General features: G+C 39.1%; 1 protein-coding gene across 13 annotated transcripts in view; it reads left to right on the plus strand.

Annotated features, from left to right (window-relative positions):
- Positions 1 to 26,690, plus strand: part of LOC105221995 (uncharacterized) — a 223,629-nt gene that overhangs the window by 30,246 nt on the left and 166,693 nt on the right. For 5 of the 13 annotated variants that reach the window (XR_007423135.1, XR_007423131.1, XR_007423134.1 and 2 more), the window contains one exon: positions 13,603 to 13,838. The exons of the other annotated variants lie outside the window; for them this stretch is intronic. The gene's annotated coding sequence lies outside the window, so the exon portion shown is untranslated. The remainder of the gene's footprint in view (positions 1 to 13,602; positions 13,839 to 26,690) is intronic. 13 annotated transcript variants of the gene reach the window in all.

Raw genomic sequence — 26,690 nt, forward strand, 5'->3', positions numbered from 1 at the left:
AACCAGTTATACCAGTGTATTTGCTACCTACGTACCCATACCTTGCGCGACCTTTTTGCACATAACTTTTGAACCAGGTAGAATATTTCAATGAAATAAAAACCAAAATGTGTATTCGTTGTTACTCTACAAGTATATTATTATAAATTATATTATTTTGTTTTGCATTTATCAGGACAACAACAAAAACCAAAATCCACTGTTGCATGTCCTGACTTTATTTGCCCATATCGCTGGAACCAGTAGGAATATTCGAATGAAACAAAAGACAAAATACTTGTTATATATTAAAATATTCATTTCAAAAAAAAACATAGAAATCCGTTGAATAAGCATTAAAAAAACCGCAAAATAAGGTCCCGGGTACAAACGTATCCCAGGTGTGTGTTTACGTGGTATTTTCTGGGTGTGTGTTCTAGGGTTAGCATATGGTAGTTTTGTTAGTATTTACTCGATTTTATCTATTCTAACCTAGAGTACATACAAATAAAGTGCCACAGGTAAATAAAATGCTCCCAGAGTTTCAGGTTCCTCGAATTCAATCACCAATTATACTTGAAGTTCAATTAATACAAGCTCTTGATTTGTACTTATATCGTAAAATGAAAGAATCAAAATGAATTTAAAATTGTTTTTATGGGAAGAAGGCGTTGTTGTAGTCCGACTTCCCTCATTTTCACACTGTGACATAGAAATGTGAAAATAAAGGCACGATCTTGTGTTCCATTTTTCGACAAGGAACAAGAATACCAAATCTCATTACGATTTCTTAATTTTTACTCAAGTTAAACGTTAAACTTAATTTTTACTCAAACAAACGAGTGGCCAGACAGATACTTAGTCGGTCGGATTTCAACTCTTCTCATCATCGTGGTCATTATGTACGGTGCGTACATATAAAATGAAATAAAAAAAAATTACATCAAATTCATTCACTCAAACAAAAAAATATTTTATTAAATGCTGTATTTTTTAAAAGTTAATTGTAATCGTTTGAATTGAAATGGCATATCAGTTGGAATCATAGGAATACGCGGTATCAAAAACTTATCCTTTTGATTTAGTAGTTAAGATCATAGCTTCAATCAAGTTTCGCAACAACTTTTTCACTGCCAACAGCAACAGGTTGCAAAAGTATACTACAAAAATTTTAGCACCAAAAAATATCATTTGAAATGTAGAAATACATTGTTGAACATGACTCAAATAAAGCTTCGATGCTTAAAATGACCCAAAAATTAATGAATACAATGGTCACATCATTTGCATTACGCGTTGGCCGACCTAGTATATTTACTCGTCTGGTTCGTGACATTTCCCTTCATATAAAAAAGAATAAATCAAATTAAAAAAAAATTGCATCTATTACAAAATAATACTCTCCTTAGCAACTTTGTTGCGAGAGTATAAAAATAAAACACCTGCATGCACATAATATGCTTGCTAAAACCCTGCCAGCCAAAAGTGTTGAAAAAACTAGTGAAACAGTTTTTCAAACCCTCAAAAGTATTGAAAAAAGTGATCTTACCATAGGCTGCATGAAGATTCTAACCACTTTTGTGCTCATTTAGCAGTGTCATATACAAAAGTATATCTGACCTGCTGTAATATCCCCAATGGACAGCTGATGCAGGGTTGCATTTTCTGATTCCCAATTTAAAATATTTATAGAATTCTAAGTAAACATTTTAAATTAAATTTTTTTAATTTTTCTTTATTAATAAACAATTTTTACAGAATTACAAATATGGTTGTCAAAAAAGTCTTGCGGTATTTTCGCTAGTTGGCGCTGAAAGCGCGTAGTTCTAGTTTTATTCGTCGCATCGGGTCATACCTTTTTGGAAAGCTCATTTCACGCGCTAACACGTGTTTGATTGATTGTCGTTTCTTTTAAGTCGTTCGTGAGTTATAGCGTCGCAAACATGTAGCAAAATAAAGAGAAAATACGGCATATTTTACAGTACTACTACGATAAAGGCAAAAACGCATCGCAAGCCGCCAATAAAATTTGTGCAGTTTATGGACCCGACACAGTTTCAATTTCCACCGCACAACGATGGTTTCAACGTTTTCGTTCTGGTGTAGAGGTGGTCGAAGATGCGTCACGCTTCGGAAGGCCTGTCGTCGAAAATTGCGATAAAATCGCTGAATTGGTCGAAAGAGACCGGCATAGTAGCAGCCGTAGCATCGGCCAAGAGCTGGGCATGAGTCATCAAAAATTCATTTCAATTTCAATGAAAAAATTCAATAAAAATACCGCAAGACTTTTTTGACAACCCAATATATTCAATAAAAAAATGATTAATATCTGAAAATAAAGAATAATTAGAATTATATAAAATTTAAATATAATATCTAAAAATAAAAGAAAGATTAGTTAAAAAAAAATAATATTATAAAAGCATCTGAAAGAAAAGATTAATTACACAGGTCCACAAAAAAAAAAATCGATGAAAGGTTCCTTTGACCAAACATGATGTATTATATGTATTTTGGGCTGCTGAAACCGAATCTGAAGTCCGTTTTGCTCCATCACGTCAGCTTTTTTCCTAACCTCAAAATACATATCGGATTTTACTTGACAGAAAATAATTTAAAAATATTAACGGATTTAGCTTAATTTTGGGATAGAGGGGTTTTGATGGGTCCCTGATTACGAAATTAAAGACAAATTTTCAAAATACAAAATCGCGAATCCAATATCGCCGTCAAATTCTTTAATTTTTATAAAATTTTAAAGACAATTTCTGTGTCGTTTGTGGAGAATACGTTATAAGTAAGATCCGAAAAAAAATTTACAGATACACTAAAATCTAGTTATACGAAAGTTTTCGGCATAGAAACTAGTGACATCTTCAATGATTGGACTCCAAAAGAGATATGCATGAGAGGTTCATTGCAACTGAAGAAACGCAAGAAACAAACGTTTGCTTCTCCAATGATTTGATGCAGACCAACAAATCATGAGAGGGATTGCTATTTTTGTTTAACGAGTGTTTTCGGGCACAAGTCTAAAACAAAATCTGCCATCTCCTATTCTTCTGTCAATTCCGTGACTCTTCCCATACTTCTTTCTTTAGAACAGAATGATGAAAGCAATATTTCTATTGGCGAAGATCTAGTTTCTGCTGACACTGAGGATATAGAGATGGATGAAGATGCCTCAGAAGAATCAGATGCTGAGACTGATAAAAATTCTAAAGGTTTCACCCAGGCAGAATTAAATGACCGTCCGAGACGCAGGATTTTCGAAAGAAATTTCTGAGCTAATAGCGTCAAGATTGAAAGAAAAAAATTGTCTAGCTACAGGAACTCATATAAGTTACTATCGCAATCGAGACATTGAATTCAGGAAGTATTTCACAAACATTGATGATTTAGTGTACTGCAGCGATATTGAAGGACTAATAAACGAATATGATATTCCATATGAAGCTAGCGACTGGCGCATATTTATTGACTCTTCGACACGAAGTTTAAAAGCAGTCTTGCTGCACAATGGTAACCAGCTGCTCATTCTGTAGTGTTAAATGAGGAATAATACAACCTCCATTTCTTACTAGAAAAACTACAATATAATAGACATCAATGGCAAGTGTGTGGTGATTTGAAGATAATAACGATTTTACTGGGTCAGCAAAGCGGTTTTACAAAATACCCATGCTTTTTCTGTGAGTGGGACAGTCGAGCGCGTGATAAGCATTATGTGCAAAAGGATTGGCCATTAAGGAAAAAATTAATTCCAGGCTCTAAAAATGTTATAACGGAAAGTCTAATTCCAAGACTTAAAGTCTTAATACCACCACTCCATGTAAAACTGGGTTTTGTACACCAATTTATTAAAGCAATAAGAAATGGGCAAAGCAGGTAATTGTAAAATAAAGGAAGTCCTGAACTAATATTAGCAATTTATTTTGAAAATCTGATTTCAAAATCATAGTTAGCGAGCTCAAAACCTCACAGATACTAAGTCCAGAAAACTCTCAGATCTGCGATCTAAGGTGCGTAAGCTTTTCAATAAATCCAAACGCACTAGAAACTGGGAGGATTACAAAAGCAGCCTAACTGCCTATAATAAGGAGATTAGGTCTGCAAAACAAGAGAATTTCAGGAATTTCTGTGAGAACGTCTCCTCAGCACCAGAAGCAGTTGCATAAAGCTCTGGCCAAGGGTAAGACGAACAGACGAATGGGTGCTTGCAACGAAACTGTTTACTGCGGATTCAGTCAGGTGGGCCACGGCCTCATTCGCCAAATTCAAGTCTCCAGGTGCAGACGGCATCTTTCCGGCGCTTCTACAACAAGGTGAGCAGATCCTACTGCCACACCTTGTACAGCTGATGAGAGAAAGCCAGGCGCTGGCGTATATCCCTGAACCCTGGAGGACAGCAAAATGGAAAAGATCTTCTTCTTCTTTACTGGCGTAGACACCGCTTACGCGATTATAGCCGAGTCAACTACAGCGCGCCAATCGTTTCTTCTCTTCGCTACGTGCCGCCAATTGGATATTCCAAGCGAGGCCAGGTCCTTCTCCACTTGGTCCTTCCACCTCTTCCTCTGCTTCCCGCGGCGGGTACTGCGTCGAATACTTTCAGAGCTGGAGTGTTTTCATCCATCCGGACAACATGACCTAGCCAGCGTAGCCGCTGTCTTTTAATTCGCTGAACTATGTCGATGTCGTCGTATATCTCGTACAGCTCATCGTTCCATCGAATGCGGTATTCGCCGTGGCCAACGCGCAACCATAAATCTTTCGCAGAACTTTTCTCTCGAAAACTCGCAACGTCGACTCATCGGTTGTTGTCATCGTCCAAGCCTCTGCACCATATAGCAGGACGGGGATAATGAATGACTTATAGAGTTTTGTTTTTGTTCGTCGAGAGAGGACTTTACTTTTCAATTGCCTACTTAGTCCGAAGTAGCACCTGTTGGATTTCCAGGCTGACATTGTTGGTGGTGTTAATGCTGGTTCCTAAATAGACGAAATTATCTACAACTTCAAAGTTATGACTGTCAACAGTGACGTGAGAGCCAAGTCGCGAGTGCGACGACTGTTTGTTTGATGACAGGAGATATTTCGTCTTGCCCTCGTTCACTGCCAGACCCATTTGCGTTGCTTCCTTGTTCGGTCTGGAGAAAGCAGAACTAACGGCGCGGGTGTTGAGACCGATGATATCAATATCATCGGCATACGCCAGAAGCTGTACACTCTTATAAAAGATTGTACCTGTTCGATTCAGTTCTGCAGCTCTAATAATTTTCTCCAGCAGCAGATTGAAAAAGTCGCACGATAGGGAGTCGCCTTGTCTGAAACCTCGTTTGGTATCGAACGGCTCGGAGAGGTCCTTCCCGATCCTGACGGAGCTTTTCGTGTTGCTCAACGTCAGTTTACACAGCCGTATTAGTTTTGTGGGGATACCAAATTCAGACATCGCGGCATAAAGACAGCTCTTTTTCGTGCTGTCGAAAGCAGTTTTGAAATCGACGAATAGGTGGTGAGTGTCGATTCTCCTTTCACGGGTCTTTTCCAAGATTTGGCGCATGGTGAATATCTGGTCGGTTGTCGATTTACCAGGTCTGAAGCCACACTGATAAGGTCCAATCAGTTTGTTGAGGGTGGGCTTCAATCTTTCACACAATACGCTCGATAGAAACTTATATGCGATGTTGAGGAGGCTAATCCCAAGGTAGTGGGCGCAGATTGTAGGGTCTCCTTTTTTATGGATTGGGCATAGCACACCTAAATTCCAATCGTTGGGCATGCTCTCATCCGATCATATTTTGCAAAGAAGCTGATGCATGCTCCTTATCAGTTCTTCGCCGCCGTGTTTGAATAGCTCGGCCGGCAATCCGTCGGCCCCTGCCGCTTTGTTGTTCTTCAGGCGGGCAACTGCTATTCGAACTTCGTCATGGCCGGGCAATGGAACGTCTGCTCCATCGTCATCGATTGGGGAATCGAGTTCGCCTTCTCCTGGTGTTATGTGTTCACTGCCATTCAGCATGCTGGAGAAGCGTTCCCTCCATAATCTAAGTATGCTCTGGGCATCGGTGGCTAGATCACCTTTGGGGGTTCTACAGGTGTATGCTCCGGTCTTGAAACCTTCTGTAAGTCGCCGCTTTTTTTCGTAGAATTTTCGACCATTACCCCTGTCGGCCAGCTTATCAAGCTGTTTGTACTCACGCATTTCGGCCTCTTTCTTCTTCTTTCTGCAGACGCGTCTCGCTTCCCTCTTCAACTCTCGGTATCTATCCCATCCCGCACGTGTTGTGGTCGATCGTAACGTTGCGAGGTAGGCAGCCTGTTTTCTCTCCGCTGCGACACGGCACTCCTCGTCGTACCAGCTGTTCTTTTGCACTTTCCGAAAACCAATGGTTTCGGTTGCAGCTGTACGTAAGGAGTTTGAAATACCGTCCCACAGTTCCTTTATACCGAGTTGTTGACGAGTGCTCTCAGAGAGCAGGAGTGTAAGCCGAGTGGAAAATCTTTCGCCTGTCTGTTGTGATTGCAGCTTCTCGACGTCGAACCTTCCTTTTGTTTGTTGGCGTGCGTTTTTTGCTGCACAGAGGCGGGTGCGAATCTTGGCTGCAAAAAGATAGTGGTCCGAGTCGATGTTAGGACCTCGGAGCGCACGCACATCTAAAACACTGGAAACATGTCTTCCGTCTATCACAACATGATCGATCTGGTTGGTGGTTTTTCGATCCGGAGATAGCCAGGTAGCTTGATGTATCTTCTTATGCTGGAATCTAGTACTACAGATAACCATTCTTCGGGCCCCGGCGAAGTCGATCAGCCTCAACCCATTTGGGGATGTTTCCTCGTGAAGGCTGAATTTACCGACCGTAGTGCCAAAGATACCTTCTTTGCCCACCCTGGCGTTGAAGTCGCCAAGCACGATTTTGACATCGTGGCGGGGGCATCTCTCATAAGTGCGCTCAAAGCACTCATAAAAAGCATCTTTGGTCACATCGTCCTTCTCTTCCGTCGGGTTATGGGCGCAAATCAGCGATATGTTGAAGAACCTCGCTTTGGTGCGGAATGTGGCTAGACGTTCATTCTCCGGAGTTAATGATAGTACTCGGCGACGGAGTCTCTCTCGCACCACGAATCCAACACCAAACTTGCGCTCCTTTATATGGCCACTGTAGTAAATGTCACAAGGACCTACTCGTCTCTGTCCTTGTCCCGTCCATGGCATTTCTTTGACGGCGGTGATGTCAGCCTTCACTCTAACGAGGACATCAACCAGCTGGGCAGCGGCACCTTCCCAATTAAGGGACCGGACATTCCAGGTGCATGCCCTCAAATCATAGTCCTTATTTCGTTTGCCATGGTCGTCATCAAAAGGGGGTCTTTCATCCGAGGCTGTGTTTGCTTTTTCATTGGGGGTGTTTTTTTACGTGGCGGGTCCCAAACCCAGCGCACAACCCTAAGTAGGGGATATTTCGCCTTCTCACTTTAGCTCGCCTTCAAACGGATGTTCTTAGGCTACCCAGAGGATACTTGGTCAAAGACCGGAAGTCGTGAGCTGCTTGGGTCATATGTAAAAGAATCGTTTCTGGCCACTCCCAAGTGAATGGCGATCAGAGAACTTTCCTCACTTGCGTGAACTTCTACACATGACTCCATCCTCCTTAGACCAGAAAATAAGGTGGAAGGCTCTCGTAACTGCACCCCTGTATGTAAACCAGCATGCGTACAGAGCAGGCAGATTGACGAACACTGCCCTGTACCAGCTAACCTCGGAGATACAGAGCTCGCTGGGCACGGGGAAGTGACGTTATGTGCCTTCCTAGAAATCGAAGGTGCCTTTGACAACGCATCCCACGGGAGCGTGGCAAGGGCACTGGAGAAAAGAAATGTGGCACCTACAGTGCACAGGTGGATAGAGGCTGTACTGCGCGCCAGAATAGCTGAAACCACAGCAGGAGGCACCACTATCCGTCCCGGTACTACAAAGGGCTGCCCACAGGGAGGAGTGCTATCCCTCCTGTTGTGGAGCCTAGTCGTAGACAAACTACTTGTGCTGCTAACAAACAATGGAATTCGCTGTCAAGGCTATGCGGATGATATTGTTATCTTAGCCAGAGGCAAATTTGTGAGTACTCTCTGCGACATCGTACAAAGGGAACTAGGCCTAGCAAAGGGTTGGTGCAACGGCGTTGTACTAAACATCAACCCCTTGAAGACGACCATCGTCCCATTCACGAGACGCAGGTCTATGCCTGGCCTGAGGAACTTGACACTCGGAGGCAGAGAGATACAGATGACAAACATGGTCAAATATCTAGGTCTCACGCTGGATTCCACGTTAAAATGGAAGCAGCACATTGACCTGACCATGGTCAAAACTACAAAGGCACTGATGGTGTGCAACCGGCTAGCTGGTAGATCCTGGGGGTGTAAACCTAGGATTATCAGATGGTTGTACACTATGATAGTGCGACCAATTAACACCTACGGAGCGGTGGTCTGGGCACCGAAAGCAGATCAGACGACGGTAGCACTCAAACTATCGAAACTGCAAAGGCTCGCATGCGTCTGTATGACAGGAGCTATGCGCACCTGTCCGACAGCTGCAATTGAGGCCCTCCTGGAGCTCACATCGCTACACCTAGTAATTGGTCAAGTCGCCAAGCACACTCGTCTTCAAATGATTCAGAGGGAACTGCCAAAGGTAAAGTGATCTCGTCCCAACGCATGGAAAAGCTAGGCAACATCATACCACTGGCTCTTCTTCCAAGGAACAGCATTAGCAAAAAGGTGAACTTCACTAGGAAGTTCAAGATCACCCTCGGCAGCAAGGCCGAGTGGAGCGACTCCGCTCGCGAGCTATTACTTAGGGATAGCTCGATCAGGTGGTACACCGACGGCTCGAAAACGTCGGAGGGAATTGGCGCAGGGGTCGCGGGACCACGCACAAAACTCTCCATACCTATGGGTAAGTTTCCGAGCATATTCCAAGCGGAGGTATTTGCTATAAGTCGGTGCGTTGAGTTAAACCTCCATCGCGGCTATCACAACGAACCTATAGCTGTACTAAGCGATAGCCAAGCGGCACTCAAGGCGATCATGTCGTACGAGGTAAAAGCGTTATTGGTGCAGGAGTGTATAACCTGACAGAATGCAACTAAGTGCACCTTATTTGGGTGCCTGGTCACAAAGGCATCGCCGGAAATGAACTGGCCGATGAGCTTGCCCGCTCTGCAGCATCCACCAGCATGATAGGACCGGAACCTTTCATAGCGGTAGGTCCCCACACCATAAAGGAGCAGTTCCGCAAGGATGAAGCAGTATGTAGGGAGAGACATTGGCAACACCTTCCAGGCTTGCGGCACGCAAAGTTGCTAATGAATGGTTATAACCTCAAAAGATTTAAATTTATAATCAATCTCCCAAGAGATAAAGTCAGACTACTGGTCGCCTTCTGCACCGGCCATTGCAAACTCAAGAAGCCCTTATTCAACATGGGCCTAGCTTCTTGTGCAAATCGCCGGTTCTGCGACTTGGAACCCGAAACTCCGGAACACCTGCTATTGGATTGCACAGGAATCTGTAGACACAGGACTTGGACCCATGTTTCTAAATAGGGATCACATCGCCTCACTAGCACCTAGCAGTATACTGGAATTCATCCATTTGCTGGGGCTGGTTGAGACGCTGTGAGTAGGGAGAGGGCACAATAGACCCTTGGTCGCGGTGCAATCCTCATTCATTTATTTATCTTAAGTTTTGTAAAAATCTGACAGCCATATCGGATTTTCTATTTTGTGTTTTGAAAATCTGACTTTAAATAAGTGATCAGCGACCCTAAAAACCCCTCGGTACAAAGTTTTATGAAAATTCAAGAATTTTTTTTCTGACCACCATTTTGTATTTTGAAAATTTACCTTTAATTTCGAAATCAGTGACCTCGAAAATCCCTTGATACAAAATTTTATAAAAATTTAAGAATTTTTTGAAAATTTTGACGGTCATATTGGATCCGCCATTTTGTATTTAGAAAATTTGTCTTTAATTTCGTAGTCAAGGACCCCTCAAAACCCCTCTATCCCAAAATTGAGCTAAATCCGTTAATATTTTTAAATTTTTTTCTGTCAAGTAAAATCCGACATGTATTTTGAGGTTAGGAAAAAATCCTGACGTGATGAAGCAAAACGGACTTCGGATTCGGTTTCAGCGGCCCAAAATACATACAACACACCATGTTTGGTCAAAGGTACCTTTCATCGATTTTTTTTTGTGGACCTGTGTTATATAAAAATCATAATAATAGTTTAAAAAAAAAGATTAATATTATTAAAAAAAAATATATATATATTAAATACAAACAGAATTGACTCTGAAAGAAAGATTATTTATTATTAAAATGATAATATTATCTGAAAGATATATTAATATTATCTGATAATTTAAAATATAAAACAAACATTTGTTTTCACATATTATATTGGTTTGTGCAGGCCGCCTTAAACGCATAAAATAAATACATTGGTATGTATGTATTTATTTTTGCATGTTATATTAGACTGTGCAGTCCAATTTCCAAAAAAACACACTTATTTCCACATACTTACTTAACAAATTATATTTGCTGCTTCTGATGATATTGCTGCTGCTGCTATTTCCAATTTATTCTGATTTCCAATGCTATAAAATTAATGAAGTAAATATTTGCAAAATATTGTTAAAAAATCACATAAAATTCATTCCCTTACCTTATTTTTGTACAAGCACGAATGAAATGCGTCTTTCAACCGTTTTTTATTACCCTTTTTGGGATTTTCGTTTGGTACTAATAACAATTATATTTTCTCATTCGCACTCATTCAAACAAATCAAGAAATGAAAGAACCTTTTTTCATCGCATCTAGGTTAACAAAAAAATAACCCGAACATGTTCGTTGGTGTTAGTGCATAAAGAAAAAGGTATAGTTGCATTGAAATATTTGAGAAAAGTGGTTAGTCGTGGCTGGCAGGGAATAGACAAACTCACATGCATACATGTATTTCACTTCAACTGTTCAAAACATGCCATTGTTTGACAATTTAAAAAATAAAGCCATTTGTAGGAACGATTAAAGCTGTAATTAGCTGCCAATTTGACAGCACAATCCCCATTAAAAAAATCAATTTGACACAAAAATTTATTTGTTACAAAAAATTAGATAAAAAAGAACCGCTCATCCGATTTTGTGCAAACTTTACATAAACGTCTGTTAAATATTCCGAGCATAGCCTGAAAAATTAGTTTTGATAGGTGCCCCCCGTTCTTAAGTTATAAAATTACAACGGAAAGTGGCATTACTTTATATTGTATATATATACTAGTGGATCCGGCCACGCGTTGCTGTGGTATACATTTCATACTGTTATTCATATAATAAATTATTCAATCCAATGAAAATTTCATTTGCGAATAAAGGCGAAAACGTTTTTGTCAGTATAAGAATCCAGGAGATTGTACTTGACGTTTAATTTTGAATATGCTCATACAAACAAATGTCAATGGAAAAAATAAAGAATTTAAGGCTGCATCTTCCAGTTCTAGTTAAAAGAAAGATTCTTTACCGAAAGAAAGAACCTTGTTTAAGTTTACTGGAACTTAACTGGCAAAGGACTGCTAACCAAACATTGAGAATATGTCCCTTAAGATTTGCATTTTACTGAAAATTGTAATTACTGTTGAACTTTACTAATTCGAATCACCATAATCCATGAAAAACTTCGAGTTATGGCAGGAAATGTGTATGTAATTTGACTTCTAGTGCTAATTCAATAGTTCGAGTTATGGAGAACTTCAAGTTATAGAAGTTTGAGTTGTGGAAGTTCAACTGTATTATATTTTTTTCGGGGATTATGAATACATGCTTATGTATGTATATACAGTGAAATCTCCCATAAACAGACACTGACGAACCCACCTTTCTGTCTAGTTATTAGAATTGTCCTCTTAACAGAACGTCGATGTAATAGAGCGTCCATATAATACAGCTTTCACTATATTTCTTATTTTTGAATTGTTTTGACTATTTTATCTTCTATGTTTCTTCCAACTGGACACAGTGTGCTAAATTTTTCTAAAATCGGTTCAGTAGTTTAAGAGTTCATCGCGGACAAACAACGTGACACATAATTTTTATATATTATATTAAGATAGATAACCTTATATCTAGCATTAGGAGAACAAAACTATTATACTCTTTAGCAATAGTTGTGAAAGAATTCAAAATTCATTAATCAATTAGATTCTTATTAACCTATGTTATACACACTTATGTTTATTTTCCACATAGGAGAAATATTGGAATCTATTCAGCTAATCTAAGCTGATACAAATTGAACAAAAATATTTCGGGTATATGGAGAAAAAATCTACCCCTAAAACTGAAAAATTTATACTAGACATAAGGGTCCTAGACCGCGGTCTAGACCAATTTTATTCGTATTCAGCAATAAAACACATTGACCATTATGTTGGCTTAAATTCAGCTAGAAAGTCGGCAATCATTATATCGGATGTATTGGGCTATTACTAAAGCACTTTAGTCTACAAGTTTCCTCGTCATTTTATGAAGCTAGCACATACCGTTATAATTACATTTGTGGCATAACGTGGGCTAGAATAAAAAATATTATTATATGTAGTACATGGTAGTTGGTAGCAGTTTCACATACTCTGCATCAGACTATAACACATTGCATATTTTACATGCCTTAAATTTTGCTAAAATATTTCACATATTAACTGATATATACTGTATAAAAGCTCAAAGATACGCTACTAGGTAAATATTCTTTCTAAATTTTAATAATATACCTCAGGCTTTTGCTTATATTTTCGGCATAAAATCAGCTATGCCACTATTGTCGACATATTTTGTGTTTGGGGAATTGAAAGGCTATGGGTCTATTTCGACTACTGTTGAATGTTAAATGGCATACTTCAGAAGCACTACTTGCTTATGGTTTTATTTTCCACTGCGATACCTTGTATGAAATGACTGAGTTTGAGAGTTATAGCCTTTACATGTTTTCGTATAACGGTATTTTGGGGGTGTGGAAATGGTGTGATTGTGCCTATTTGCAATACCAACTTCTCTATCAATATCTCCATATATAACAGTTTTGCTAAAATACAATATAATGAAAACATTTTTATTTAATAAATAAATATGTCACAGTTATAAAAATTTGCACTCGCTGTTACAAAGGACTTCATTGAAACCAGTATAAAAATGGGCAATGGGCGTGGAAACGCTCACTTTTTAGATCTCATACCGAAGCAACTTCCTGACCAATTTCAACCAAATTTATTGTATAATATTAACCTGACGAAGTGCGAAGGCAAAACTAAATCGGTAATAAGCTGGAGTATGCTTACCGAATTACTTTCATTTAGAACAAAGAAAACGTGGACGCTGAAGAAACACTGAAGAAATGTCACTAACTTAGAAGTGGAATTAAATAACGATATTCATAATCAATGACAAATTGCTTGATATTTCTAGATATTAGGATATTAAACAAAATATGTAATCATAATAATAAAGTAATTTCCTTATTCTTTAATGTGAAATAACTTCGTTTTTTTTTTTTTAGAATCAATTCGTTATAATCAATAATGTTTCTATAATTTTATCTCAATGCGAGTTGAGAAAAATAATAAGTGAGCCAATATTTAATCGCAAGTTATGTGGTGGCATTCGTAGTTTAATCCAGCGAATTCAAAAAATTCAACAGAATATTTGACTGCTTCGTCATGATCGGTACCGATGTCGTTCGACTTGAACAATTCCTCATTGCCGGCCAATGACCATTGTATTTAAATAATTATTGTAAGTCAAAAACCATTATATGAAGTATTAAAGTATATTAAGTCAAATTAATTTAGTATATTAAGATTATAATTGAGAAACCAGTTCCTGCTTTCTGCACAACTGGCTACTCGATTAAAGATTAGCCGGTAATTGGCTGTTGTTTAACAACGCATGTGAACGTTGTATAAAATGTTTTTAAAAATATTACCTCAATTACACATTAAAATTGCACTAAATACAACCTTATATAATATTTCAGCGCACATATGATTTTATTATACAAAGATGCGAAGTTTTAATTATTATTCTGAACAAGGAGTTTATGCCTGGTAGCGAGGCTGCGTTGTAGGTATAAACCATTTTTTAATTATCTTCTTTATTTTTTCTTTTTTACTGACGTAGACACCGCTTACGCGATTATAGCTGAGTTAACAACAGCGCGCCAGTCATTTCTTCTCTTCGTTACGTGGCGCCAATTGGATATTCCAAGCGAAGCCACTTGGTTTTCCGACGGAGTGGAGGTCTGCCTCTTCCTTTGCTTCCCCCGGCGGATACAGCGTCAAATACTTTCAGAGCTGGAGTGTTTTCGTCCATTCGGTCAACATGACCTAACCAGCGTAGTCGCTGTCTTTCAATTCGCTTAACTATGTCAATGTTGTATATCTCGTACAGCTCTCGTTACATCGAATACGATATTCGCCGTGGCCAATGCGCAAAAGACCATAAATCATTCGCAGAACCTTTCTCTCGAAAACTAGCAACGTCGACTCATTGGTTGTTGTCTTTGTCCAAGTCTCTGCACCATATAACAGGACGGGAATTATGAGTGACTTACAGAGTTTGTTCGCCGAGAGAAGACTTTGTTTCTCAATTGCCTACTCAGTCCGAAGTAGCACCTGTTGACAAAAGTTATCCTGCGTTGGATTCCCATGCTGACATTGATGGTGGTGTTTACGCGGGTTCCAAGATAGACAAAATTATCTACGACTTCAAAGTTATGACTGTCAACAATATCATCGGCATATGCCAGCAGCTGTACAATTCTTTAAAAATATTGTACCTGCTCGGTTAAGTTCTGCAGCTCGAATTATTTTCTCCAGCAGCAGATTGAAGAAATCTCATAATAGGGAGTCACCTTGTCTGAAACCTCGTTGGTATCGAAGGGCTCGGTGAGGTCCTTCCCGATTCTGACGTAGCTTTTGGTGTTGCCCAACGTCAGTTTACACAGCCGTATTAGTATTGCGGGGATACCAAATTCAGACATTGCGGCATAAAGGCAGCTCCTTTTCGTGTTGTCGAAAGCATCAACGAAGAGATGCTGTGTGTCGATTCTCCTTTCACAGCTCTCGCTCGATACAACCTTATAAGCGGTGTTGAGGAGGCTTATCCCACGGTAGTTTGCGCAGATTGTGGGTCTCCCTTTTTGTGTATTAGGCATAGCACACTTAAATTCCAATCGTTGGGCATGCTTTCGTCCGACCATACTTTACAAAGAAGCTGATGCATGCTCCTTATCAGTTCGTTGCCGCCGTTTTTGAGTAGCTCGGACGGCAATCCATCGTCTCCCGCCGTTTTGTTGTTCTTCAGGTGGGTAATTGCTATTCGAACTTCTTCATGGTCAGGCAATAGAGCGTCTGCTTTATCGTCATCGATTGGGGAATCGGGTTCGCCTTCTCCTGGGGTTGTACGTCCACCGCCATTCAGCAGGCTGGAGAAATATTTCTTCCATAATTCAAGTATACTCTGGACATCGGTGACTAGATCATCTTTGGGGGTTTTACAAGAGTATGCTCCGGTCTTGAAACTTTCTGGAAATCACCGCATTTTTTCGCAGAATTTTCGAGCATTATCCCTGTCGGCCAGCTTATCATGCTCTTCATACTCACACATTTCGGCCCCTTTTTGTTTGTCTACAAATGCTGTTAACGAGTGCTCTCAGAGAGCAGGAGTGCAATCCGAGTAGAAAATCGTTCGGTTGTCTATTGTGATTGCAGCTTCTCGACGTCGCAGCTTCCTTGTGTTTGCCGACGTGCGTTGTTTGCTGTAACAAGATAGTGGTCCAAGTCGATGCCAGGACCTCGGAGCGTTCGCACGTCTAGAACACTGGAGACGTGTCTTCCGTCTATCACAACGTGATCGATCCGGTTGGTGGCTTTTCAATCCATAGACAGCCAGGTAGCTTGACGTATTTTCTTGTGCTGAAGGACAGATAACCATATTTCGGACCTCGACGAAATCGATCAGCCTCAACCCATTTGGGGATGTTTCTTCGTGGAGGCTGAATTTACCGACCATAGTGCCAAAGATACCTTCTTTGACCACCCTGGCAGTAAAGTCGCCAAGCACGATTTTGACATCGTGGCGGGGGCGACTTTTATGGGTGCTCTCCAAACGCTGATATAAGGCATTTTTGGTCACATCGTCCTTCTCTTCCGTCGGGTTATGGGCGCAAATCAGCGATATGTTGAAGAACATTGCTTTGGTGCGGATTGTGGCTCGACTTTCATTCACCGGAGTGAATAATAGTACTCAGCGACGGAGTCTCTCTCCCACCACGAATCCCACACCAAACTTGCGCTCCTTTATATGGCCACTGTAGTAAATGTCACAAGGACCTACTCGTCTCTGTCCTTGTCCCGTCCATGGCATTTCTTTGACGGCGGTGATGTCAGCCTTCACTCTAACGAGGACATCAACCAGCTGGGCAGCGGCACCTTCCCAATTAAAGGACCGGACATTCCAGGTGCATGCCCTCAATTCGTAGTCCTTATTTCTTTTGCCATGGTCGTCATAAAAACGGGGTCTCTCATCCCAGGCTGGTTGTTACTTTTCATTAGGGGTACTTTTTTACGTGGCGGGTCCCAAACCTAGCACACAATGGGGGGGATGTTTCGATTTCTCAGTTAAGCTAGCCTTCAAACGGATGTTCTTAGACTACCCAGAGGATACTTAGTCAAAGACCGGAAGTCGTGAGCTGCTTGAGACATATGTAAAATAATCGTTTCTGGCCACTCCCAAGTAAATGGCGATCAGAGAACTTTCTTCATTTGCGGGAACTTCTACACATATCTCGATCCTCCATCTTTATTTCTTACAAAATTCTAAACTTTAAAAATATATGTTGACTCATAAAAATTATTTCTCCACTCCATTTTTCAGTTTGTACTATTTTACTACTAGATGCATGTTCCCCTTGCTGTTGGATATTTTGCTCGAACCTCTCGAACCTTAACAGTGTGTTACAGCTTAGCTAAATGTTAAATAACATTCTCTGTCTAAATTTAAAATTCTCTGTTATAAATAAGTAATGAACTTTTTTTTTTTTAATGTCAATCGTAATAGATAAATTTATGAAAGTGAGATTAATTTTTTTTAATGTTATATATTTTTTGTAGTTTTTAGTGATAAAGAAAAAAAACAAGAATGGAATACTTTATTAAAAACAAAAAGTAATTTATATGAACAAAGTTTGTGTATTTCAGTTTACATTAAAAAAAATTATGTACATTGCGATTAGAGGTTTCGCTACCCCATTGTCTATTTCATGTGTGCGATTACAATCACAATTTTGAGGGCCATAACATATTTTAAATTTTATGCAGACGTAATGTTATGCTACTTAAACGTTTGCTTTTGCCATATCCTAAAATTTTCCACCGTCTTTTTAAGATTCCAATGCTTCTTTCAACGATACATTATAATTTTTTTCTTACACCAACGCTATTACTACGATCTTCATTATTTCATTCCCATCACTTTCACTGGAGCTCAAATAAAAAAAACAAAGTCGGATCCATTTTGATATTTAATTAGCTTTTGTTAGTTTATTGAAAATTTGCAACAATTTGGGCAGCTCCACATCTATTGTGACCTAAAAATACGATCCAGAGCAATGTGGATTTTTGAAGCTATTGTGAATTAACTCGAAATGACGATCCGTTTGCTATGGTATGTTATAATGGCAATCTCCGTATACGATTGACGTAACGCGGAATTTCCTTTTGTATGTTTGCCGCTCCGTGCACGGATGTAACAATTAGACCCCTAAATTATTTTCGAAAACGCTTTTTATAACCAAATGTTCTAAGGTAACTCTGCAAATGCCGCGAATCGGTAAGTAGTTCACATTTTTGTGCCCCAAAATTATTGGTTCAAAAGATTTTGACCTAATTAAGTTGGTTAGAAACAAAAGAAAGACTAATTTTTAAATTACGTTGGTTAATTTTTTTGCCACGTGAAAACTCAAATACAATTTTTAATATACTAAGGTCACTGAATAGTAGGAATTCAATGAAAAAAATTTACACGCCAGACTTTCTTGTAACATCAAAAATTTTATTCTATATAAAGGGTGATTTTTTAAGAGCTTGATAACTTTTTAAAAAAAAAAAACGCATAAAATTTGCAAAATCTCATCGGTTCTTTATTTGAAACGTTAGATTGGTTCATGACATTTACTTTTTGAAGATAATTTCATTTAAATGTTGACCGCGGCTGCGTCTTAGGTGGTCCATTCGGAAAGTCCAATTTTGGGCAACTTTTTCGAGCATTTCGGCCGGAATAGCCCGAATTTCTTCGGAAATGTTGTCTTCCAAAGCTGGAATAGTTGCTGGCTTATTTCTGTAGACTTTAGACTTGACGTAGCCCCACAAAAAATAGTCTAAAGGCGTTAAATCGCATGATCTTGGTGGCCAACTTACCGGTCCATTTCTTGAGATGAATTGTTGTCCGAAGTTTTCCCTCAAACTGGCCATAGAATCGCGAGCTGTGTGGCATGTAGCGCCTTCTTGTTGAAACCACATGTCAACCAAGTTCAGTTCTTCCATTTTTGGCAACAAAAAGTTTGTTAGCATCGAACGATAGCGATCGCCATTCACCGTAACGTTGCGTCCAACAGCATCTTTGAAAAAATACGGTCCAATGATTCCACCAGCGTACAAACCACACCAAACAGTGCATTTTTCGGGATGCATGGGCAGTTCTTGAACGGCTTCTGGTTGCTCTTCACCCCAAATGCGGCAATTTTGCTTATTTACGTAGCCATTCAACCAGAAATGAGCCTCATCGCTGAACAAAATTTGTCGATAAACACATTTCGAACCGAACACTGATTTTGGTAATAAAATTCAATGATTTGCAAGCGTTGCTCGTTAGTAAGTCTATTCATGATGAAATGTCAAAGCATACTGAGCATCTTTCTCTTTGACACCATGTCTGAAATCCCACGTGATCTGTCAAATACTAATGCATGAAAATCCTAACCTCAAAAAAATCACCCGTTATTTTAAGACTAGAGGACCTGTCCACGCTTTTCTGTGGCTGACACAGATAGATAATTCTACTACTACCATCTATATGATTTCTATTAGTTATTAATGAAATATAGCATTTTTGTGAAGCAACTTGTGTTTGTTTAGAAAAAAATGGATCATAAACCATTTCGTGTGTTAATAAAGCATTGCTGTTTGAGGGAAAACACTTTTGAATTTGGGCTCTGCAGGGAAACCAGCCGTTGAAAAGCGATTGGCAAAGTTGTTTTTGTTAGATTATGAACTTGCGAGGCACTCACTTTGCACAACAATTAATATATTAATGAATGAAAGAATCAAGTTAGGAGGTATGACAATTAAGTAATGAGACTGATTCCATAAAAATTGTATATTTGAAAATTATTCTACAACTCTGCCATCCCCTTCAAAGTAGTCCCCTTGGGCAGCTATACAGCGATTCCAGCGCGTTTTCCATGCTTCGTAACATTTCTGGAACGCTTCGACTGGGATGTCCGCGAGTACCCTCGTCACGGCCGTCTGGATGTTCGTAATCGACTCAAAATGGGTTCCTTTCACCACCGATTTTGTTTAAGGAAACAAAAAAAGTCACAGGGTGACGTATCGGGCGAATAAGGCGGCTGTTGCAACACGGCGATCCCTTTAGAGGCCAAACACTGGGACACGTTGAGGGCGGTGTTGCACGGCGCGTTGTCGTGATTAAGGATCCAATTACGAGCGATGTCTGGGCGTACCCTGTTGACTCGTTTTCGCAATCTTTCGAGTACTTGGCAATAGTAGACTTGATTCACAGTTTTTCCCGGTGGAACGAATTCTTTGTGGACGATTCCACGGCTATCAAAAAAGGCAATAATCATCGTTTTCACCTTCGACTTGCTCATGCGATCTTCCACACTTTCACGCCCCTCCTTAAACTCTTTGTGCCATCGAAACTTTGGGCACGACTAAGAGCACTATCACCATACACTCTTACAGTTTTAGCGTACGTTTCGGAAGCTGTTTCACCCAATCTTGCGCAAAATTTTATCGCGACACGTTGCGCTTGATTTCGTTTTTCCATTTTCGTGACGAGCACTACAAACACACGTACACTCAACTTGACGCAGCAGGCGAACTAAACAAGCTTGATGGTACGTATGGTACATATATCAATGGAGAGGGGAGGGATGCCGACAAAAGAGAAAGGGAATTTCAAGGTCACAGGTTTACCACAAGCGCGGCAATAAAATCAGTCTCATTACTTAATTGTCAAACCTCGTATTTACTTCACCTACTTGTTCCTTAGTTGGTGATAGTTAAGTGGTGGTGGTTAAGTTATCAATATTAGGATAGACATTGTTGACTAACTCTTGGATGGTGTCTATATAAACACAAAGGTTTTCTAGATCAATCCTTCCCTCACTTTGTGCAAACTCTCCATTTCCAACTTTTAGCAGCATCTCTGTAAATAACCTGTTCTCACGTGGAGATGACGAAACCCTGATATTAGTTAAGTTCTAATTTATTACATGTAGCCAAAGGTTGGATCTTTTTAGGGAAGCATTTATTTCATCAGCACGTGTTCCTCGAGTCACAACTGGTAGGATTTGACGGAAATCTCTTTATCGATGATTGTACCTCCACCCATAAGTGAATTTGTGCTGCGCAAATCCCACATTGCCCAACCAGTGCGTCCAAAGATGTCTTTTTTGACATGGTAGCTTCGTCCCAGACTATTAATGAGCAGACACGCATCAATTTTCCTGTAAGGCTTTGTTCAGAAACACTACAAACGCTGTATTATTGGTGGCAATTTTCAGCGGGATCTTGAATGTAGAGTATGCAGTTCGGCCTCTTTCAGAAAGCGTAGCGGCAATGTCCGGCATTGAAGCAACAGATAACGCAAGTTTTCCGGTAGTTCTCACTTTTTTTAAAAGCAGATTGATTAAAAATGTTTGTTCTGTACATCTTGGGGCATCAATGAAAAACGATCTACTTTCATTGATATCAATTGTTGATAGTTACGTGTAATTTTTTGAAATATATTTTTCTGGTTACAGCTTAGTATCCAGCTCTAAAGAAATGTAAAAACTTCATATAAAAAAAAGCTTAAGAAATAGTCAAGAAAATTTTCTGCTGCTCTCAAGAAATCTAGTACTAATTTTTAATACATTTTTTTCAATAAAATGAGTATACGGCAATCCTGGTCATCGCAAAGGTACCATGATGCTGGTTTTGCGAAAAAGCATGAAGTTGTTTCTTGAAGGAAAATCAACGTAATCAATAAATTCATCCTACAATTACTTGAAATCATTATTATGAAATATAGTTCATTTTGAAATTTTATATAGAACTTCCTAATCTTCATTCATATTCCTTTAATTGCAATGAATATACATACATATGTATATAATACTTACACAAATAAGTTTATTTTCTTTGTTTATTTTCTCTTGCTCTTCTTATAAAGGTCATTTACAATGCGTAACCAGCTGTCAAATTTACTTGACTACAGCTGAAGAAATAATGATTTTTTTTTTCTTAAGCAATTACTTAAGAGCTCGATATGGACCTTATTAAACGAAACTTGCTAGCAATTTAAGTGAATGCAAAGCTTATATCTAAATTACTAACAAGGGAGTTATGCGTTTAATTCGTTAGTATCAATTTGTAGGAAAACTAGTCTAAATCCGCGGCTCCGTTCGTTCTTTGTTGTCAAGGATATCATTTATCGTGATAACAATGTAATGGAAAAGTTAATTTGGCAATCAACATTTTTTTATTGACATCGTAAATCGGTAAAGGAATAGTACATACATAACTATGTATGATGTAACAACATCTTCACAGTCTCTGCATATGCATCCTATATCGTTACACATATGTATATATGCTACTTGCTATACCGAATAACGATGCAGGAGTAGAGCAGAAGAGGGCGCGTCTCAGGCCCTCTATCTAATCATATAGTAATGTTTTGTTCAATATTCATCGAATGTAATTGCAAAACCGACGGCTAAAACCCAGATACTACGCTTAAGAAAACACAGACTTGATCTCATCTCAAATTATGAGTCAACCTTTTCTTATTCATATACATGTATGTGTAAATATGTAAACAAAAACCACTGTACCCTGCCAGAAGCTGTGTGATTTTATTTGGTATTTTTGAAGTAAAAAATATTCAAATGATTCTTATATGATGAATATTAAACACATGCTTATGTTTTGAAATATAATTTTTTTAAGTTTTTTAATTTTTAATTACTTTCTGAATTGTTGTGACTTTTAACGTAAAACAAGGTTGCAAGCTATCTCATCACCAATTTTCAGCCAGATCGGTTCAGCCGTTCCTGCGTTTAAAATATGGACACAAATTGCGAAATCTATCTAGAGTGAGTTTGCAAAAAAGGTCGCCGTTAGGACCTTCCTCAAGACTAAACGAATACCCGTGCAAATTTTCATGTCTTTCCGTGCTGTGGTTCGGGCATAATGCGCCGACATACAAATAAGGCGTTTTATTTTTATATATTGTATATTAGACCGGGTCGATTTGTGGGGAGGCAAAAAAATCGCCCATTGCTCTATGAAAATCATATTCTAGGGATCAAAATAAGAAACTTTGCCGAAGGACCCACACCTCTGAAACGAATTCTGATGTCCCCCAATTTGGGTCGAACTTTTGGGTAGGGGCAAATTTTGAAATAGAATTGAAATTACCATTTCATTCTTATTACCTCTGAAAGTGAGGAGAACTAAAGTAATAACCACTATGGTATTTCAAAAAAAAAAAAATAATAAGTGAAGTGACCGTTCCAAATCAAAAAGTTTACAATGAATCCACCATCCTCTACACCGCAAGATGAAGCAACTACATCAACAACTATCGAAAACCCAATGAGTCATATACCCAAGCATGATGTTACTGTTTTTGGTGTGTCTACTGATTTGACTGATCTTAATTTACCAACCCATTTGGATATCTTGAGATATTATTTTTACATAAGCGAACAGAACAAAAAAAGTTTTCCTATAAATCATCCTCTACTCAAGTACAAGATAAGTTGATTGGAATTTGGGAAAAACTTGGTATGGCAATAATGCTGAAAAAAGTGTATGTAATAAATTGAATAAATTGCTTGACAAGTATCAAGAGCAAATTAAGAAAAGAAACAACACCCAACAATTTACAGAGTATGCAAAATCTCTGGAAACAATTTTTTACATTGAAACATGTAAATGCGATTTGAAGGCAGCTCCATGTGCATGCGGCTGGGTTCCCGAACGCCTCAAAGAGTTCATGCACGATCAACATAATCAGAGAACAATGAATGCATTTATGGTGGAAACTGAAGAGCAAAGAGCAACGTCTATGTCATCAATGCCAACATACCAAGATCCTGATGATTCAACATACGCACCGCCACCGGTTCAAGAAGATATGGATAGAAGCACAAGTTCACAATACACAGAGAGATACGATTGTTTTAACTTTGCCTTGGTATGTGACAGATTTGGTGTGCCTGACAGAGAAGCATCAGCATTGGGAACCGCTCTTTTGCAAGATTTTAAAATTAAAGATAAGCATGGGAAACCTCTCATCATCGATAAATCGAAAGTTCGCAGAGACGGTTAAATGATACCAATTTGTTAGCGTTTTCATTCGATGGCAGAAAAGATGATACTTTAACGATAGATAAAATTGATGAGAAGTATCATACTAGGATGGTAAAAGAACCTCATCTTGTTATTTTGAGAGAACCCAATTCTGAATTGATTGGTTACGTAAGACTGGAACATGAAACCGCTGAATACAAAACAACCAAATTAAATGGTTTTTTCAACGATAAAAATATATCATACAAACATTGGCCCACACGGTGGAATTATACGACGATTCGAATTGCTGTTAAAAACACCATTGCATTGGTTTGTTTGCCTTCTACACTTCAACGAATTTCCGTTTCGACATTTGTTTGAAGTTTCGGATAAATCAACCAGCACTGGACCAAGGTCGGCAACCGGAAAACTGAGCCGTCAAATCGAAACTTGTGAAACTCTTCCGGTAAGTTATTGCTATCACTCATTTATTATAATTGTCAACCATTTTTAATTATTTTATTATTATATATTTTTAGGTGGTGGACGGCTTCCAGAAAATTGAGTTGCAAAATATGCGCCCAGCTCCAGAAAAAAAAGAATTTTCCACCGATTCGAAGTACTTATACGACATGGCCCATGCAATTTCTAGCGGCGTCGTTCCGGGAAAATTGTACATTCTCGGTGGCTCACCAAGGCCTCCAGATTATTGCGATTATATGTGACAACGGAAAATCCAGATGCAAATTAAAGAATTCTGGTTGAATTTATAATTAAATGTTATGTGCCAATGTACTTCAATATCAAGTAATACAGCTCTGTCGTGTACGGTAGTGCATTATTTTTCAAGTACATTGGTTGGTCACGATTTCTAGAACCTCGTTTACGCAAAATTGTCAATCAAGTAATTAAAGATAATTCATATTATGCGCATTCGGAAAATATCTTGTTATCAATGTTGTTTGATGATAGGAAAGAAAAGCGCGACTGTGCCATCAAGAAAATTCTACGCTATCGAACCGATGTTGACGAGCCAATGGAACTTAGAGTTTATAAAAAACCAGATATAAACTTTAATTGCACAAGTTATACGGAAATGATCAATTTGAATGATATAAATATCGTATTTGAACCACCATTCACGCGAAGCATTCCGTACGATACATTGAAAGAATATTTAAATCAAGATGATCCACCGTTTAATGATCCAAAAATTCCATCACACATACAAGGAACGGAACGACATGTTCAATTGCTAGCTAGCGTTTCCAAACGGGTTATACCGGAAAATGTAGAGGCTGTTATGGCGACGACATTAGAGAGCCCGTGCGAAATTGCCCAGACTTGAAAGTAAAAAAGACTTCAAACAATAATTTTTTTAGTTTCTTTTCTATAACTCACTTAAATATATTTTTTTATTTACATATGTTCTGACTAAATAAATTTCTTAAGAGAAAAAATAGATATTATTAAAAAAAATAAAGAAAAAACATAGCCATTTGCTGATTTTTTCATGTAAAGGCCAAAAATGGAGATTTTTTTAAATGATTGTATGGGGAACCGCCCAGGGGAGTTCCAGGGGGTGTGCCACTGGCATGGGTGGATCGGCCGTCCAAAGTTAGTGGGGGTCGGTCATACATTTAGACTCGATTGGAGCACTCTAAATGGGTCAAAGTGGGATTTTTCAAAATTTGCCCCTACCCAAAAGTTCGACCCAAATTGGGGGACATCAAAATTCGTTTTAGAGGTATGGTTCTTTCGGCAAAGTTTCTTATTTTGATCCCTAGAATACGATTTTCACAGAGCAATGAGCGATTTTTAAATCGACCCGCCCTTTTGTATATATTACTAGCTGACCCCGCAAGCCGTTGTCCTGTGTGAAATTATGTGTTTTGAAATGAAAAGAAGGTTAAATTTATCATTAAATTTTTTTTTTCAATGTAACGCAGCTTGATAAACAACATTTTTGGTTTCTGTTCCAATGTACAGAAAAGATGGTTTTCCAACTCCTGAGCACGCCACGTTTTTTGTTTTTTTTTTGTGTCGGAGGGGGGATCTTCCAGAAGATACTGCCTTAGACGGGCAGCATGTACGATTCATATTGCCCGCTAAAGATACACCTCTTTCGGGATCACGCCCAGTTAGTATTATCTAACTTTACTGGACTTGCGTAGCAGTACGCCTACGTACTAAACCCTTAACTCCGGCTGCGTTAGCTTGTATTTGGCCCTGCGGGACCGCTGTTAGGTATTACTTCGGAGGACCAAGCTGGGCAAGAATGCCTCTTCAAAAACTCCTTTCGTAGTTATTCAGCTGCTCTCAGGCTTCTTCGCTGTCGTTCTCTTATCCTGAATTCATGGATCGCTATTGCGGCCCACTCTTTCATTTTTGCCCATACCACCTTCGATTGCAGCATGTGGCTTATAATGTTGTCAGGCGTCATCCTTTGATTTGTTATTCCTTCGATGGTAGTTCTCTCCATTACGTATCTCGAGCAGAAGAAAAAGATATGCTCGGCGTTTTCGTTGGCACTGCTGCAGAACGAACATTTTGTGTCATCGTCGTGGCCGAATCTGTACAGGTATTCCCTGAAACAGCCATGGCCTGTCAAGAATTGCGTGAGATAAAAGTCTGTCTCCCCATGCTGTCTCTCAATCCAAACTGATACGTTTTTAATGAGCCTGTGCGTCCATCTTCCTTTTTCTGCCGCGTTCCATTGTCTTTGCCACTCTTCGAGGCTAACCTGTCTCTCCTTTTTTCGCTCTTCAGCTGTTAAACGCCTATACATATCTTTAGACTTTAGGTATGCTCTACATAGCTCTGAGGCCATTAGGTCCGGAGGCATAAGACCAGATATGATACCGGCCGCTTCATGTGAGACCGTTCTGAATGCACAGGCCACTCTGATGGCGCATAGCCTGGTCACTGCTTTTGCCTTATTGGCATTTGTTTTTTGGCGCAGTGCTTTTTCCCATATAGGGGCCGCATACATCAGTGTTGACTG

The sequence above is a fragment of the Bactrocera dorsalis genome, chromosome 6 (assembly GCF_023373825.1).
Source record: "Bactrocera dorsalis isolate Fly_Bdor chromosome 6, ASM2337382v1, whole genome shotgun sequence".
Taxonomy (NCBI): Eukaryota; Metazoa; Arthropoda; class Insecta; order Diptera; family Tephritidae; genus Bactrocera; species Bactrocera dorsalis.